The sequence below is a fragment of the Macaca nemestrina genome, chromosome 7 (genome assembly GCF_043159975.1).
Source record: "Macaca nemestrina isolate mMacNem1 chromosome 7, mMacNem.hap1, whole genome shotgun sequence".
Taxonomy (NCBI): domain Eukaryota; kingdom Metazoa; phylum Chordata; class Mammalia; order Primates; family Cercopithecidae; genus Macaca; species Macaca nemestrina.
The window spans coordinates 25053066-25070029 of record NC_092131.1 but is presented as its reverse complement, the minus strand read 5'-3'; the positions used below and the strand labels follow the sequence as shown (position 1 = coordinate 25070029).

Sequence of the window (16964 nt, the reverse complement as noted above, 5' to 3'; positions counted from 1 at the left end):
ACGCGCACACACACACACACACTCTCTCTGAGATAAACAGGTGGACAAAAAGCATAATAGGATTTGTCCAATAACTGCCTTAATGCCCTTCAGAATGACCTTGGCTTTGCCCAAAAGCACTTGATTTGGCTCCTGCCATCACCTTTGGGCCTATATAAGCCAACCCAGGTTGATCAGTAACTGTGGTGAATTTCAATTGTTCTCAAAATCTCTACTTGCCTGTGGCTAAAGGCAGGATATGAGTTTAGCAAGAGCTCTGCTTTGTTACAGGCAATAAGGAATATTGAAGGTAAAAGTTCAACACAGAGGACGTGGCCCTTGCTCCTCTGGCTTACACGTATACCATCATAGTAAGAAATGCATACACAGGTCACTTTCTATATTACAATTTATTCTCAGCCAAAGGGCTATAAGAGGCGAAATTGTCTCTAATGGGATTTTGTAGAAGCACTCAAAGACACAGAAACCTGAGTTAGTAACTTGTTTCAGAAGACTGCAGAGTAGTTCACGATGGTAAGTATCTGCTCAAGGCCTTATGTGTTTCTCCTTGGAAAGATTTTTAATTAGAATTATATATATATATATATTTTTGAGATGGAGTCTCGCTCTGTCGCCCAGACGGGAGTGCAGTGGCCCGATCTCCACTCAGTGCAAGCTCCGCCTCCCTGGTTCATGCCATTCTCCTGCCTCAGCCTCCCGTGTAGCTGGGACTATAGGTTCCCGCCACCAAGCCCAGCTAATTTTTGTATTTTTAGTAAAGACAGGGTTTCACCGTGTTATCCAGGATGGTCTCCATCTCCTGACCTCATGATCCACCCGCCTCCGCCTCCCAAAGTGCTGGGATTACAGGCGTAGAATTATATTTTAAGTAGAAAAAATATTTGTATATTAGAATATGTAGACAAATGTATACAGATAATATATAGTAGATTATATGTATATGTATTACATGCATATATAGCAATCTATGTACATGTATACATAGCTAGTACATATAAGTACATAATATATAGAAAATTTTATGCATATGCATGTCTATTTTTCATTACATATAAATATACAACTAAAATTTTATGCATATGCATGTCTATTTTTCATTACATATAAATACATAATTTATTCAGTACTTCAGCAAGTACTATTTTCTTTTGTGAGTTTTGTAGCTGTGGACAAATTTGCCTCCCTATATTAATGTTGGTAACTATTCTTTTGGTCTCACCAGTATTTTTACTTGTTCTTTTCTCTTGAATAATACCACTACACATTTCCATTTGATTTTCTCCAATTTCTTGCTTTTTAGTGGAATATTCAGTCACGGTGCCCAACATTCCAGGGCATAGCCCTGCCTTTAGCCGCAGGCAAGTAGAGATTTTGAGAACAACAACTGAAATTCACCACAGTTACTGATCAACCTGGGTTGGCTTATATAGGCTCAAAGGTGATGGCAGTAGCCAAATCAAGTGCTTTTGGGCAAAGCCAGGGACTGATCTCCTCACAATGAGACCCAGTATGGATCTATTATCTAGGACAACCAATCAGACTCCCTGACAGATTTTTTTTGTTTGTTTTTTTTTCCAGTAAATTCTGGGATAACCTGGAGAGTTGAATGGGCACCAACTTTTCTATCTGTGGAGAGACACTTTAGGAAGAATAAAGCTTCAGGAGAAGAAAAAGACAAAAGTATGGTAATCTTTTTTTAGTTGTTGTTTGTTTTGTTTTGTTTTCCTGAATCTTTGCATGAGCGTGACCCCCCAAAAAGCTGCATTCTTACTTACAGGAGTCATAGTAACTCCTATTCTGAATTCCTTAACTAGTTCCTTAACTAAGGAATTAAGAATAATATTCCTGGTAATAGTTAAATAACAAGATGGAAAAGTTCTGTGTTCTTGGAGGTAGGCATCAAAATGTATTTTTCTTTACTGGGAAAATAGCTTAATAAGCCTGCTTGGGGAATTCAGCTTGAGCTGAGATTTCTCATCAGGGAGCAGATATTCTGAAGACGAGAGGAGACTGTGCAGCAGCTGTGGGGTCTGGGAGGGAGAATATGAAGAGCAAACGGAGAATGTAGGAAGAAAAAAAAATAGAAGTCGTTTTGAGCACAACGGGGGTCATATAACATATGAATTGCCCTTCCCTGCCCTCCCTCTTGGCCTCAGCGATGTCCCTAAAGTCACTGGAATTTGGGGATCTGTGTACTTTTGAATAAAATGATTAAAGATGTTGTTGTCATTACAGGGACATGAACAATACCAAACATAGCACAGATTGTTACTGGTCCTCAACCATATAATCATAAGCCTTAGGAGGGAAACAAAAACATTTTTGGAAAGAGATTTGGACTCTCCCGCACTATGCAAGTAATTCCTATCTCATTATACACAGATTTCCAAGAGTTCAGTACACGTCAGCTGATGCCCGCATCAGAGTCACAAACTGAGCAGGTAACACCATGAACATTAGAAAATAAATAGGGCAGTGTATTTGTCCTTTTGAGGAACAACATTTTCCACAGGCCTATTTTCAAGATGGTGCCACAGGTATTAGGTCTGTGGAATATGCTCATTCATAATGGTGTTGTAAAGCCTGATGATACTTGTGGATTTTCTACTTTAATGCCTTTTAAGATGCTCCCGACAACAGATAATTAACTTTGTTGTGGACAGGAAATTCAGATGGGATAGGGCTTAACCAAAAACCCATGTTTTGCCCACTACCACTAGTGAGGTGTATACCTCCCACTCTCTCGTCTCAAATGCATATTGAATCGAAGCTAAAATGCTATCTCTTCCAGGAAGTTTTGTTGTTTTAGTTTGTCTTGATCTGTTTCTTGAGACACGGTCTCACTCCGTTGCCCAGGATACAGTGCAGTGGCACAATCTTGGTTCACTGCAGTCTCTATCTCCGAGGCTTAAGTGATCCTGCTGGCTCAGCCTCCAGAGTAACTGGGACTATGGGTGCCCACCACCACACCCAGCTGTTTTTGTTTGTTTGTTTGTTTGTTTTCTCCAATCTCTGCAGACATTGCGTTTCACCATGTTTCCCATGCTGGTCTCTAACTCTTGGGCTCAAGCCATCTACCCACCTTGGCTTGTCAAAGTTCTGAGACTACAGACATAAGACCAGCACCCAGCCTCCTACAGGCAGCTTTCTAACTAGCTCTTCCATCTGCTCTCTTATCAATCAAATTTTCTCTCTGCGTTGTTATCCCCATCCACGTTTGAACATACTGTAATATTCCCTAACTTAGTTTATGTGTCTCCTACTTGTTGTCTGCTGTTCATCTGTTCCCATTTAAAGTAGAACTCCATGAATGGTTTGTCTACACTAGCTACTTCAGTTGTCTCATCTATCATTCTTGTCTGGGTTCACTGTACTCAGACTCTTAATCACCCCTTAACACTCTCAAAGCTATCTATGACCTCCAATCTGTGCCATCGGTTTAGTTCTTGATTTTGTTTCTGTTTTTTTTCTTGCTCTACCTGTCTGTGCCATTGGGCACAGTTGGAAAATCCACTATGTAATGGAGAATATTGATTGAATGCTGTTCACTCATTTAATAGTAGCTACTACCACAGGGTTGATAATCAAATGAGTCAACAAATGGAAAAATACTTGTAGAAAAATTAATCAGTATGCACATTTACTGAGATTGCTATACAAAACCCAGTTACTACATTATTTTTAAAACTAGCAGAGCCAAAGAAACATAGATGACCACATACTATTCCTTAATCTTTATAATTTCTAATTTATGGCATGAGATTTTATTTTCTGTATTTACAAAGGGGCCCTAATTTTATAAAATCTATTATTGTTTCTTTGCATCACTCCCTTTCTGGAAAGTAGGACTATTATGAAAATAATAGAAGATATAAAGATGCAAACATATGCAGTCTGATTCTCGGTCTGTGTTAAATACCCAGCTAAAAATGTTATGTTCAGGTCTCTTTCCTATTACAATGACTGCAGTATTAGATCTTTCAACGCCTACAATTTGAAAAAATAAGAGAGAAGGTTCCAACTGAAAGGGCATTCAACAACAACAACAAATTGAAGGTCATTATTTTGTAGATATAGAGGCAGGTTCCCATAGCAAACTGCTAGTGAATTGGAACTATGACTCATGGCTCTTGTCACATGAGCCTGTTCTTCCTTTGCCATCTAGGTTGCCCTCCAACGTCCCTAGATTTCAGAGGATTTGGGGTGTGGTAAGTTACTGTGTCAGTACAGTCGATAGAAATAATTTTTTTAAAGTGGATTCTGGACTAGACTCTTATGCTCTTCCTAAAGTAACTTTATTGCTCAAATCAAAGTGATAATCCTTATACTAAATTACTTGTAAGAAGATCAAATACGTAAGTTTGGATGTTTTAGAGTAAAGAAGCAGGGGAGTGGGGAAAGGTTTCCTATGTTGTCTTCTCGTATCTCCAGTTCCAAGTGGGACACTCTCAAGATTCATGCATGTTCTCCTTTAAAAGTAATGTGGTTGAGATTGAGTGTGATGTTAATGGTCTCTTTGGGTTGGGACTTGGTTGCACAAAGCTCTGTATTTGGCTGTTTTGCTTGTTATCATGAGACAAATCATTAAGTTGGTTTCACATTATCAACTGAAAAATCCACCACTGACAGGTATCTGAATCCTATTTGCTATCTTCTGCCTACTCCTGCATGGGTACCTGACTGACTCCTACAGATTTCTACTGAATCAGGGATGTGAGATGTGTTGATCATCAGCTCATCTGTGCCTAAGATCCAATTGAGGAGTTAAGTATCTGTACATCATCCCTGACTCAACTGACTTTTCTTTTCTTGCTTTGGGAAATAGTGTTGGACTTATCTTCAAATACAAAATGTTTTCCTGATCAGATTGTGGTGACCACTACAGAGCTCTCTTTGATGGATGATACATTTGAAAGCAAACATACACAATATCTAGTCTTACCTTAACTAATGTGACATTTTCATCTGTTTTTGTCTGAGGAGCAAGTTGAAGATGATCAGGACATGCCCTCTAACATATGCTGCCTTCATATATGGATTACTCTGAGTGGAGGACATTTGAAACACAGCAAATGCAGGAAGAGGCTTTCTCAGAACTCTTCCTATCTGTGTAAAGACAGATATTCCAAAAGGAAATCAATTGTCATCAATCCTTTCCCTGGAAGTTTCATCAATCTGGGAGTTTCATTTTAAAAATTCTTTTTCTTAAGATCAAATAAAAATTTTAGACAAATTATAATTGTACATAATTATGGGATACACATTGATGTTATTATACACACACACAGGCACGGTGCTGAATCATTGAATGAAGCTAATTAACAAAGCCACCATACTGAATACTTAATACAATTCAATATACCCCTTTCTAACTGCAACTTTGTACCCTTTGACCAACATTTGCCCATTCCCCACACAAGATTAACTCTTATCACAGGAGAGGAGACTCTAGAAGTTGGCACTACACCCAGACAGACTTTGTCACAAACTATCACCTCTTCTTCTAAGGGTGCATTTATCTTTCCCCAGAATAATTTACTCTCCCCTAAGTTGTCTACGTTTGTCCTCTCCTCTCTCCTCAGAGGAGGACAAATATTCTAAATCTCACTTATTTTTTGTGTATTCACCCTTTTTCTAGTGATGCCCCCAAGCATGTAACACATTTGTATACCTTTTGTCCTGCTGATCTGGTTGTTTTTACTTTATTTCATAGACCATTAAAGAAACTTTAGAGGGTGAAAAAAGTCTTCCTTCCCCTACAAAGTTGTAACAATAGTCTATAAGAAAATTCCCATTCACAGACAGATACCTCATTGTTCTTTTCCTTATTCTGCTGGCAGGATATTTAAGAAATCGCCACATTGTGACAGCTACTATTGTTGTTGTTTGTAAGAGTTGTCAAAGAGAAACAAAGCTGGACACTAGTTAAAGGCAACAGAGACAGATTTTTATCCAATGATAACTATTGCAGTAGGCAAGAGAGTTCGGAATAAACTGAGCTCAACTTTGCCAAACCAAAAGGCAGGAGAATTTTAAAATGCTGCCTGGTGGGGTGGGCTGAAAGAAAGACACTGAGAGGTCATTAAGAGAGTTTGGTTCATGTGACTCACTTGGTTATCCAGGTTTGCTAATTGGCACTTATCCGGAAGAGAAACAAAATTCTCATATCTTTATGACAGGCGGTAGTTTTGCAAGTTGGAGCAAGGAGCCCACTGCCTGCCCACTGAAGTTAGCCCCTTAGCCTCCCACAAGGAGTCAGAGTGAGAGTTATTTTCTTGAATCTTTGCATTTCAAAGAACTATTTCCAAGTCCTTGAGGAGACAGTTCTGGGTGGTAGATTTCCATCTCAAAGGCGCAGAGAAAGGATTTATAATTGGAAACTTTCTAAAGTAACTGCTCTAAGAGGAGGTCTAGAGAGTTATCAGCCTCACCAGGTTTTGGCTGGAACAAATGGTAAACGTTCCTAGCAGCATTGAATTTCTCGGACAGACCTTTTAGGGAGAATTGGAGTCATAATAGGGGCACCACCTTAGGCTTCTAGAAGCCATGCTAGCATTTGGTGAATCCTCTTAGTGCAGGAGTTTGGAAAGAGTTGTATGTTGAGAATTTTTGCAGTTCTCAGGGCCTACTCTGGGTCAGGTGCAAAGTTTGCTGGAACATTGCATATGATATTGAAAACCCTCCCAAAAATGCTGAGAGAGAATATTTTCAAACTAATTTTTTGTGGATTTTAACATCCTTTGTACTACCTTTCTTTTAAATTAAATTAGGTTTGGGGGTACAGTAAAATGAAGAAAAATGAAGAAAAACATGAACTCTTTTACTTTCTAATGTCCTCTATGCTATTTAACTTTTTCTCTATCCTTTCGGGTTTTTCTTATTTTTCAGGGGAAAAGATAGTGTATAACCAAAGAAAGGGAAAAATGAGAATACAACTGTACAAACGCAATGAAATTAGAGCATTTTAATAATTATCCAAGAAGAGGCAAAATGCAGCGTTTCTCAATATCTGCCAATATCTGTACTACTGACTTTTTTTCATTTATTTATTTATTTATTATTATTATTATTTTATTATTTTTTTTTGAGACGGAGTCTCCTTCTGTTGCCCAGGCTGGAGGACAGTGGTGTGATCTTAGCTCACTGCTTCAACCTCTACTTTCTGATTTAAGTGATTCTCTTGCCTCAGCTTCTCAAGTAGCTGGGACTACATGCACGCGGCACCTTGCCTGGCTAGTTTTTGTATTTTTAGTAGAGATAGGGTGATACCATGTTGGCCAGGCTGCTCTCAAATTCCTGACCTCGAGTGATCTGCCCTCCTTGGCCTCCCAAAGTGGCGGGATTACATGCGTGAGCCACCATACCCGGCCTTACTGACATTTTTGAGTCAGGTGATTCTTGGTTTGGGAGCAGTCCTGTGCATTGCAGTACATTAACCCTGCTCTTTCCCCACTAGATGATTTCCAAATATCCCCTGGGAGGTAAAATCATCTTAGTTGAGGACCTCTGAATTAAAGGAGCTAAAAAAACTGTTAAAAATTGTAGTCACTCTATGTTCCTGCTGCTGCTCTGTTTCGGTTTGTAAAGCTTTCTGAAATACACTATTGTGCTTTTGGATCCGGAACTGTTTCAAATTCTGGCTAATACATTCAAGAGCAAGTTGGCATGACTCTTCCGTGACCACATTGCTCGGCCCAGGCACCAGTTCATCGCCAAGTCCTTGCTTTCGTTGTTTGTCTCACGTTAACGGTTATATTTGATTCAATTTCTTAAACATTGAAACACCAACATTTTCAGGTTGACTAAAGTACCATCCTGCCTCTACAGCCTCCTTGAATGAGATCTTATTTTCACCTTTGCTTTCTTACGGGCTGGTTGGCCACCCAGTGAGGACTTTGCCACCTTCTCTGCAGCCAGAAACTCTTGATGCTATGCCCTGACTTTATACGTAAGCCTCTCCTTTTTGTATGCCATTTAATAAAGAAAGCCCCACTCAGATGTGCTTCAAACACCAAGTATAAGAGCTAAGGTCAAAAAAGCTAATATTCGCAACATTGTAGGGACTGGCAGAAAATAACAGAATTGATTTATACAGGGAAATAGGACAAATTAGCCTTGGTAAGGAGACCATGCATTTCTGCAGAAAAAAATTCAGTATACAACACAGGAACCAAATTGGCAAAATTAAGGTAAACAACAACAATAACAACAAAACTTCCCATTCGTAAATTTCTCTCTTCAGTCACTTGTCCCTTTTCATATGTTTGTTGAGGCCTTTTCACTATTATCAATTGCTTACCCAGTTTTATTAGGTGTATTTTATATGTTCTGTGGTAGTGGATATGTATTAACTCGTGGGTTGATTGGTTTATGTCCTTTGATGGAGTTGTATGTGCAACGCTGACTAAACAGCAGCTGAGTAGAGCCTTCAGTTTCAGTTTCCTGAAAAATTAGGGGTAAATCAAAGTCATCCTGATTGGTTTTGCCTGCTTTGGTTTTGAATTAGGAGGAAATAATAAATCTCTGTTTTAATTCAGAATATAAAGTAGGAAGAAAACCCATGGAATTAAATCACCAACCTCAGGAATTAAATCAATAAATAAGCAAATCTTCCACATGCAGCCACTTTATTTCAAAGCTTTCAGTTTCTAGCCACACTCACCTGGTCAACATTCTTTTACCCAGCAAGCACTTAGGGAAATTTGTTCCATTTAGTGGGAGCCACCTTCATCGAAAGTCTTTCATGATTTAAAGCTAGGCTGGAGTAATTAAATTTAACAGAAACTCCATCTTCTAAGGGCTGACAAATAATATATAATTTATTTTGTTGCTTTATCTGAAAAGTTCATGGAGATATTTGGAAATCTACATGTTTATTTCACCTTTACCAGAAGGTCTTGTTCCATAATAAATTTAGAACAGAATAGTTTCTAGATACCTAATATATTGAGCTAAAATATATTGGCAGAAGATTCACAGCGGTTTGCAGTAATTGTGCCTTTTGAAAAAGAAATATGTTTTAATGCTATGGGAAAAGTCCTGTACTTGTATCAGTGATAGGATCCAATTGCAAATTCTGGGAATCTAAAACTGGTGGTGTACCTCCTTCTGACCTTTTATTGTTCGCTGCACTAACAAATCTCTGAACATAGTCTTTACATAATTTCCTGGAAGCCCAGAAAATTTTGGAATTACTTTTGGCATATGAAGTTAGTAACTCTGCCCTTCCCCTTGGCAGAGCAGGGCAGGAAAAGGGGTTTATAGAACTGTTCAGTCAAAATAAATCTTTTGAAATCCTTTCTCAAGCTTTAAGTCCTATCACCCACTGTATCCTTGTTACCAGTGAGGGTATCAAAGGTTAGCTGTCATTTCAATAATCATTATAAATATTTTCAATTTTTTTTAGCATCTCCTTTGAAATATATCTGAACTATTTTGGTACTTTCCTACTGTGTATTCTTATTCAACAACCGTACATGCTCTTTACAGTTTTAGAATTATATTATAAACTTCTCATTCTTACATGTTATTTCAGTTGCAAACATTCTTACATTCTTCTTTTTTTGTGATCGTCAAGCCTATTAAATGTTCTGGCCATGTTTTTTCCCTACATGGACTCCAACTCTCTTAATCTTCATAAAAATAATATAATGTCTCATTACCAAAACAAGTCATTTCCCTTTAATGTCTTTTATTTTACTCCTTCATCCATTAAAACACTATTGATCTTGTCCCTAATACTAAATCACTATGAATGAAGAAAAAGTTCATACAACTTATCTAGTCATATTACAAAATTAATTACAATTTTGTTGAGGAAAGATTGATATAAATTAGGATGAATATACAAAATGAAATGGTACTGAAATGATAGATGCAGTCTGTTAAGTAATATTTAATCCTGCTGATATTCTAGAGATACTCGTTCTCTCACTATTTAAATTTCTTTCAATGACGCTAGATGAAACACATTTTATCATCATGGAGAACTTTCATTACATGGCCATTATTTAAGTAAAAGAGTACAGATAACAATATTTCAGATCTTTTCAGTAGTGCATGCTGTTAAACTTAGCTGTTTTTGTTTAAAGATTTTGAATAGTTTTGCAAATGAACATACGAGTAATGAAGATTCTCCCATTTTGTTCAGTTTTGCTTAGATGATGGAAAAAAAAGTTTTCCCTTCCTTCTTTCCTTCCTCCCTGCCTTCCTCCCTTCCTTCCGTCTTTCTTTTCTTCCTGTATTTGTTTAAAGTACAAAAGAAGTTGATGTATGAATCTATTTCCTCTAAATTATATTCATTAGACATGTATATCACATCTACCTAAACGTTTGTTACAATCAAGTGTTCCCAGACCATTTACTATAAAAAGTTAATTTTTGGAATCCAAGGAGGAAACTAACATGTATGTTCTCACATATCCCTCAATATCCTCCTTGTACATATAGAAACGACATAGCAAAATTTGTTTCAAAATGTTTCGTGTTTTTCAAGAGAAAAAAAGGTAATTGGGAAATGCTTTTAAGAGAAATTAGTTTCTCTTGTCAACTGTCATCAAGATGGATTACGCTCAGCTGCTTCGTGGAAGCAGAAATGAAATCTAACATATTAGTGGCTAAGACAAGAGTGTGCATATTTTTAAATTGCATCAGGTAGGGCCTATTATTTAAGATTCCTTGCTATTGTCACTGTCACAACATCCTACATTATTCAAACCAAGCATCAATTCCATTAGTCAGTCTCTCCTTTGCTGTCAAAGATGCAAATACAGGCTTGTGTGGCTTAAAGTAAACGCATCATCTGAAGAGGAAATGTGCCAGAAAATATTAAATGAGATAAAGTTTAATTCAGAAATAAAATAAATAGATGAGTTCCTCTCTCTCCAATAAAAGGGAAATTTTCTTGTTTAAAAAAAAAAAAAGAAAACCTGAGATTGAGTTTCTTTGTAATCAAGGAGAGTAAGATATTTGTTTCTGCATTCTTAGTACCTACAAAATAGTTAGTACTCGATGACCTCACACTATAGGTGCTGAATACATATTTTTATAATGAATGACTCAATGAATGAATGAGTAAACAAATGAAAATCAAAGAATTATTGTTTAACGTGTTGAATACACTAAAGAGATAATGTGATCTATCAACATTTCTCTGGGTGTCCAAGAAAATATTCAATAAACATACATTATTTCAATTTCCCATACATTCCATAATGAGTCATATTTACGTCAACGTGTATGGTTCAAAACATACTTCAAAATATTGAACAAACATGAAATGCTGCCATAATTAACTATCTTTGAATATATTTTCTTACATGCCTGCTACTTGCATGTTTTCATTAACACGTATATCCAACAGTCCAAACTATGGGGGAAATTACATTTTTGTGATTGAGAAATATTAGATCAAGAATCATTTAATAAGTTAAAGATGAAACTTACAACACTTTCCCCAGAGCTAAGCCTGAGGCTACATATTAAATATGGATATTGGTCAAATGCTTTAAAAGATTTTTGGCTTTACCACCACAGAAGTGATTCTATTAAAACATCTAGACTATCAGTGAAATTTATTCAGGTAAATAAAATAGCCTACTTTGTTTTGTTTTGTTTTTGAGATGGAGTCTTGCTCTGTCGCCCAGGCTGGAGTGCAGTGGTGCACTCTCGGCTCACTGCAAACTTTGCCTCCCGGGTTGAAGTGATTCTCCTACCTCAGCCTCCCGAGTAGCTGGGATTACAGGCACCCACCACCACGCTTTTTTTTTTTTTTTTTTTTAGATGGAGTCTCGTTCTGTTGCCCAGGCTATAGTGCAGTGGCTCGATCTCAGCTCACTGCAAGCTCCATCTGCTGGGTTCACACGATTCTCCTGCCTCAGCCTCCCGAGTAGCTGGGACTAAAGGTGCCCACCACCATGCCTTTTTGTATTTTTAGTAGAGACGGGGTTTCACCATGTTGGTCAGGCTGGTCTCGAACTCCTGACTGCAGGTGATCTGCCTGCCTCGACTTCCCAAAGTGCTGCAATTACAGGCATGAGCTACCGTGCCCGGCCCCTACTTTGTTTTAAAAAATTAAATGAAGAGTATAAATATTTTTATTTATTGGATTGATGATTTAAATATTTTGTACCATAATGTTTATGTACTTAGACTACAGTTTATTTAATTTACTACCAGTATTTATCATATGAATATTTTGCTAAGTATTTTAAAATTTCCATATAATGCCTCATGGAGTACATAATATGAACTGAATTAAAAACACAGAATTTGTTTAAAATAATAACTAAAAATAGTTATTATTTACTAAGGATCTATTATGGTACATGTGCTTTATATATGTGATTTTTATCCTCATTTCAATTAAATGAGTTGGTATTATAATCCTTGTTTCATCACTGAAGTAGACATTCACAAAGTTTGGGCAACTCAGCACCTTGGGAGGCTGAGGCGGGCGGATCACCCGAAATCAGGAGTTCAAGACCAACCTGAGTAACATGGTGAAACGCCGTCTCTACTAAATACAAAAATTAGGCGGGCATGGTGGCAGACTCCTGTAATCCCAGCTACTTGGGAGGCTGAGGCAGGAGAATCGCTTGAGGGAGCGATCCCAGCTACTTGGGAGGTGGAGGTTGCAGTGAGCAGAGATCTTGCCATTGCATTCCAGCCTGGGCAACAAGAGCAAAATTCCATCTCAAAAAAAAAAAAAAAAAAAAGTTTGGGTAACTTGTTCATGCCTAGACATCCAGTCATTTATGTTTAAATTTGGGTCTGTCTTTTCACGATGCCTAACTTTCATTATGATATAATGACTAAAAGACTCTCTTATACATAGACACCGCTGCCGTGCTAGTTCTCTATTGCATCCCTAACTATTCCATACTTTCTTATCAAGGTCTCTTCAATTTTTTCGTTTTTTTAAAGCACGGCAATCTATGAACATACAGAATGTGTATTAAAATATATGAAGTATTAGCCTGGGCAATATAGTAAGTTTCTGTCTCTACAAAGAAATAAAAATAAAAATTAAAAAAAAAATTAGCTGGATACACTAGCCCACACCTGTAGTTTCAGCTACTCAGGAGCCTGAGGCAGAAGGATCACTTGAACCCAGGAGTCAAAGGCTATAGTGAGATATTATCACTTCACTGCACTCCAGCTTGGTGACAGAGCACAACCCTATCTCTGAAAACAAAGAAAAGATGTGGGATATAATTTATAATGTATATAGAGAGTATTGTGGGAGATGTGTCTTCTCCACTCTTATTAGTTTCATCCCTATGACAGAAGCTCAACAATGTGACATCCCTGTCCTCTCTTGGTCCCATTATTTATTCTGGCCCAAGGGAGGTGTTGTGACTTATCTGACTGATAAATTTGGAAGAGTAAATTTGGAAAAATAAAGTTTGGCTCAGCGACTTCTTCATTTCTCTTAGGAGCAAGCTACTTGCTGGGATCAGGTGCTTCAATGTTTTAAGTATCTTTAATGACTCATTCTTTAATAGCTTTAGTACTACCTGGGAAGACCTCACCTGTGGCCAAATCTATTTCAATCCAGTATTTTCACTGACAGGGCATGCACTACCACGCCCGGCTAATTTTGTATTTTTAGTAGAGATGGGGTTTATCCATGTTGGTCAGGCTGGTCTTGAACTCCCGACCTCAGGTGATCCACCTGCCTCAGCCTGTCAAAGTGCCAGGATTACAGGTGTAAGCCACTGCACCTGGCTACTGGTGTAGTTTTAATCACAATATCAAAACAACAAAAGGGAAAGCATGAGATAGTATAAGAAGTATGAGTAATAATTCTCTTTCACTTTTTGTCTTTTCCATATTATATACAATGCACATGTGTGATATTTTAATTAGAATCAAACTAAAAATACCTTTTTTAAAGAAAAAAAGACTGAGTTCATCATGTTTTATTTAAACAGCAACCTGCCTTATTGTAAACCTTCGAAGGGAAAAATTGATGCATTTTATTTTTTTCTTCATTGACCATATGGAAAAACATACATTTAACTATCCAAATGACATAAATATTGACACACAAGTGCCTAATTATATGTCTGAGCATGAAATATTTAATTTTAATGTCCTAAATGCTTTATTTTAGCATCTGTTTTTGGAAGGGTATGCTTACAAATTAGTCTGGCATTTTGACTGAAGTATCTTCTGGAACAGCAAATGTTACAAAATCCATAGGGTATAAATGTATTATGCTTATATTAGTGATGTTCTTTATTTTTTTTTGGTATTTTGATAGGCTGTCATATTTCAAATTAATTTTATGGTAATAATATACCTTTAGGTTATGTACATCAATACAGCTAGAATTACAGATCCAGAATAATTTATGCTAAAAAGTTATTACTGATTCAATTATTCAATGAATTATCATCTAAAACAAAAGTGGGGATAAGAAAACAGAAACTTAAATATAAGCAGTCCTAATGGAACTTTTTTACTCATCAAATATGACCTAGGTATGTTCTTTTGTTTTAACTCATCCAGTGTGCATTTCTACCTTAACAGGTAGTATATAATACATAGAATAGAAAACAAGTCTTAGTAACCCTAATTTTTACATGTATGTTTTGGCACTTGAGCAATATACACTGTCTAAAAATAAATGTTTGGAGAGTAATATTAATGTGAATTTTCAGTAAAAATAAACATGAAATGAAAATAAATATTCATCCTTTCTAGATGATGTTATATGTCATAGTAGTACAGTGGAATTCTTGGGTAGCCAATAAAAGTACAAAAATTGTCTTTACTGATTAAAATACATTACTTTTTATCCTTATGGTGTATTGAGACTAAGATCAATAAAAATAGACCTACCACAAACTTCCTGTATAAAATCTATAGGGGGAAAAACAAAAACCCCAGGGTTTTACAAAGATATGGCATGTGGCTGTGCATAAAATTACAAGCACATGCAAACCAAAAGAAATATCTCTAACATGTAAATTCAATGAAAATGAATTAAGATATAATCAAAGGATTTAATTTTTTTTAAAAAAAGAATGCTTTTAAAATCAACTTTCTTTTTTGGAGTGGAGGGATTTTTATGTCAGCTCTTAAACGTTTATGGTAAGAGGTTATTGGTTTGGCCAAGATTCAGTAAGGGTTAGCAAAGCTAGTCTCCCACTGTGAACTGCTGTAGATCCGGACACAACATATGCAGCAATTATTTTCAGGCACAGGGTAACAGACTGTGCTGGGCAAATGTCCCTAAAAGAGGGAAGATATGCAAGATGAGCTCCTTATTCATACTGGGATTCTGTCTGGAGGCATTTTATAAAAACAGGCAATGGGACCCGAAAAGAGAGCACTGGTCTTGCTGGGCAAAGGAAACAGAAATAAGAGTTCAGAGATGCAGGAGAAAATAGAGGTGGAAGAGAGAAGGAGGTGAAAGAGGAGGAGGAGAAGAGAAAAAGGTGATGGGGCGCGGTGGCTCACGCCTGTGATCCCAGCATTTTGGGATGCCGAGGTGGGCGGATCACTTGAGGTCAGGAGTTTGAAATCAGCCTGGTCAACTTGGTGAAACCTCATCTGTACTAAAACTCAGAAAAAAAAAAAAAAAAAGCGGGGCTTGGTGGTGCTCGCCTGTAGTTCTAGCTACTCAGGAGGCTGAGGCAGGAGAATTGCTTGAACCCAGGAGGTGGAGGCTGCAGTGAGCCAAGATCACGCCACTGCACTTCAGCCTGGGCAACAGAGCAAGGCTCCGTCTGACAGAGAGAGAGAGAGACAGAGAGAGAGAGACAGAGACACACAGAGAGAGACAGAGACAGAGAGAGAGAGAGAGACAGAGACAGAGACAGAGAGAGAGAGAGAGAAAGCAAATAAGTGGCATCAAGTTTGGAAAAGAAGAAATAAAACTACTCATTTTAAAAAAAATGATTACATGAGCATGTAAATAAAATAGTAAAGAATCTAATACGAATAGAGCAGCATATTCAGTCACAAGCAAATTAAATCACAGTGAAGTGCTTTTGAATAATTAAAACCATGAATTTCTACTTACTATTAATAAGGACTACAGAAAATTTTGTTGATCTCTCTCCCAATTCATTTTCTGACAGAAAATGTTTTGTCAGAAACATTTAAAAGCCCTAAACACTGTAAGATAGAAAAGAAGAGATCGAGGGGGACATAGAGATATTTAGATTTCTAGATATACAGATAGAAATATATGGATCTATATAATTAGATATATAACAATACATGAAGATAACTTTTCTACCATTGAAAACACAGATTAATAATTAAATATATTTCAGATTTGTAAGCCTCTTAAAAAATAAAATGAAAAATAACAAAGTTAGTACTATGGTCTGAACATTTGTGTCCCCCCAAAATTCATATATTGAAATCCTAAATCCCATGGTGATGGTATTAAGAGGTAGGGTTTCTTGGTCGTAATTAGGTCATGAAGGTGGAACTCTCATCAATGATATAAGTGACCTCCTAAAATAGGTTCAAGGGAGCTCATTTGTCCCTTTCTCCTCCATGTGAGCACCATGAGACGGTTTCATCTATGAGAAGGCAGGCCTTCCTCAGGCACTGAATCTGTTGATGCCTTGATCTTAGACTTTGTCGTCTCCAGAATTGTGAGAAATAAATTCCTATATTTATAAGACATGTAACTGACGGTATTTTTTATAGCAGCCTGAAAAGATGAAGACAGTAAGCATCATGAAAGAAATAAACATTTGACTTTTAAAAGTGACTATTTTGAAGCGGAAAGTATTCATTCAGATGTCACGTTTCTCATCTGCCTGCAAAGACAATCCATTGTGCTTATTATATATGCTGAAATAATAATTATCACAGAGAAGGTTGCATGCATAAGATATAGTATATATTAAAGTCCTCTTCAATATGTTTGCAATGTATATTAGGTTATCAGTCATCAGTTTTGAATATGTTTTGAATCATGCTTACTTTGAATTAAA

The 16964-nt window shown here is 37.0% G+C and overlaps 1 long non-coding RNA gene across 3 annotated transcripts in view; it reads left to right on the top strand.

The window, feature by feature from the left end:
• Nucleotides 1-1427: 1427 nt before the first annotated feature.
• Nucleotides 1428-16964, top strand: part of LOC105467621 (uncharacterized) — a 126256-nt gene continuing 110719 nt past the window's right edge. For 2 of the 3 annotated variants that reach the window (XR_011625668.1, XR_979038.2), the window contains exon 1: nucleotides 1428-1680. This is a non-coding gene — a long non-coding RNA (uncharacterized lncRNA). Of the gene's footprint in view, nucleotides 1681-4165; nucleotides 4209-4983; nucleotides 11754-16964 lie in introns of those variants that run through there. The other variant, XR_011625667.1, reaches the window with a different exon arrangement.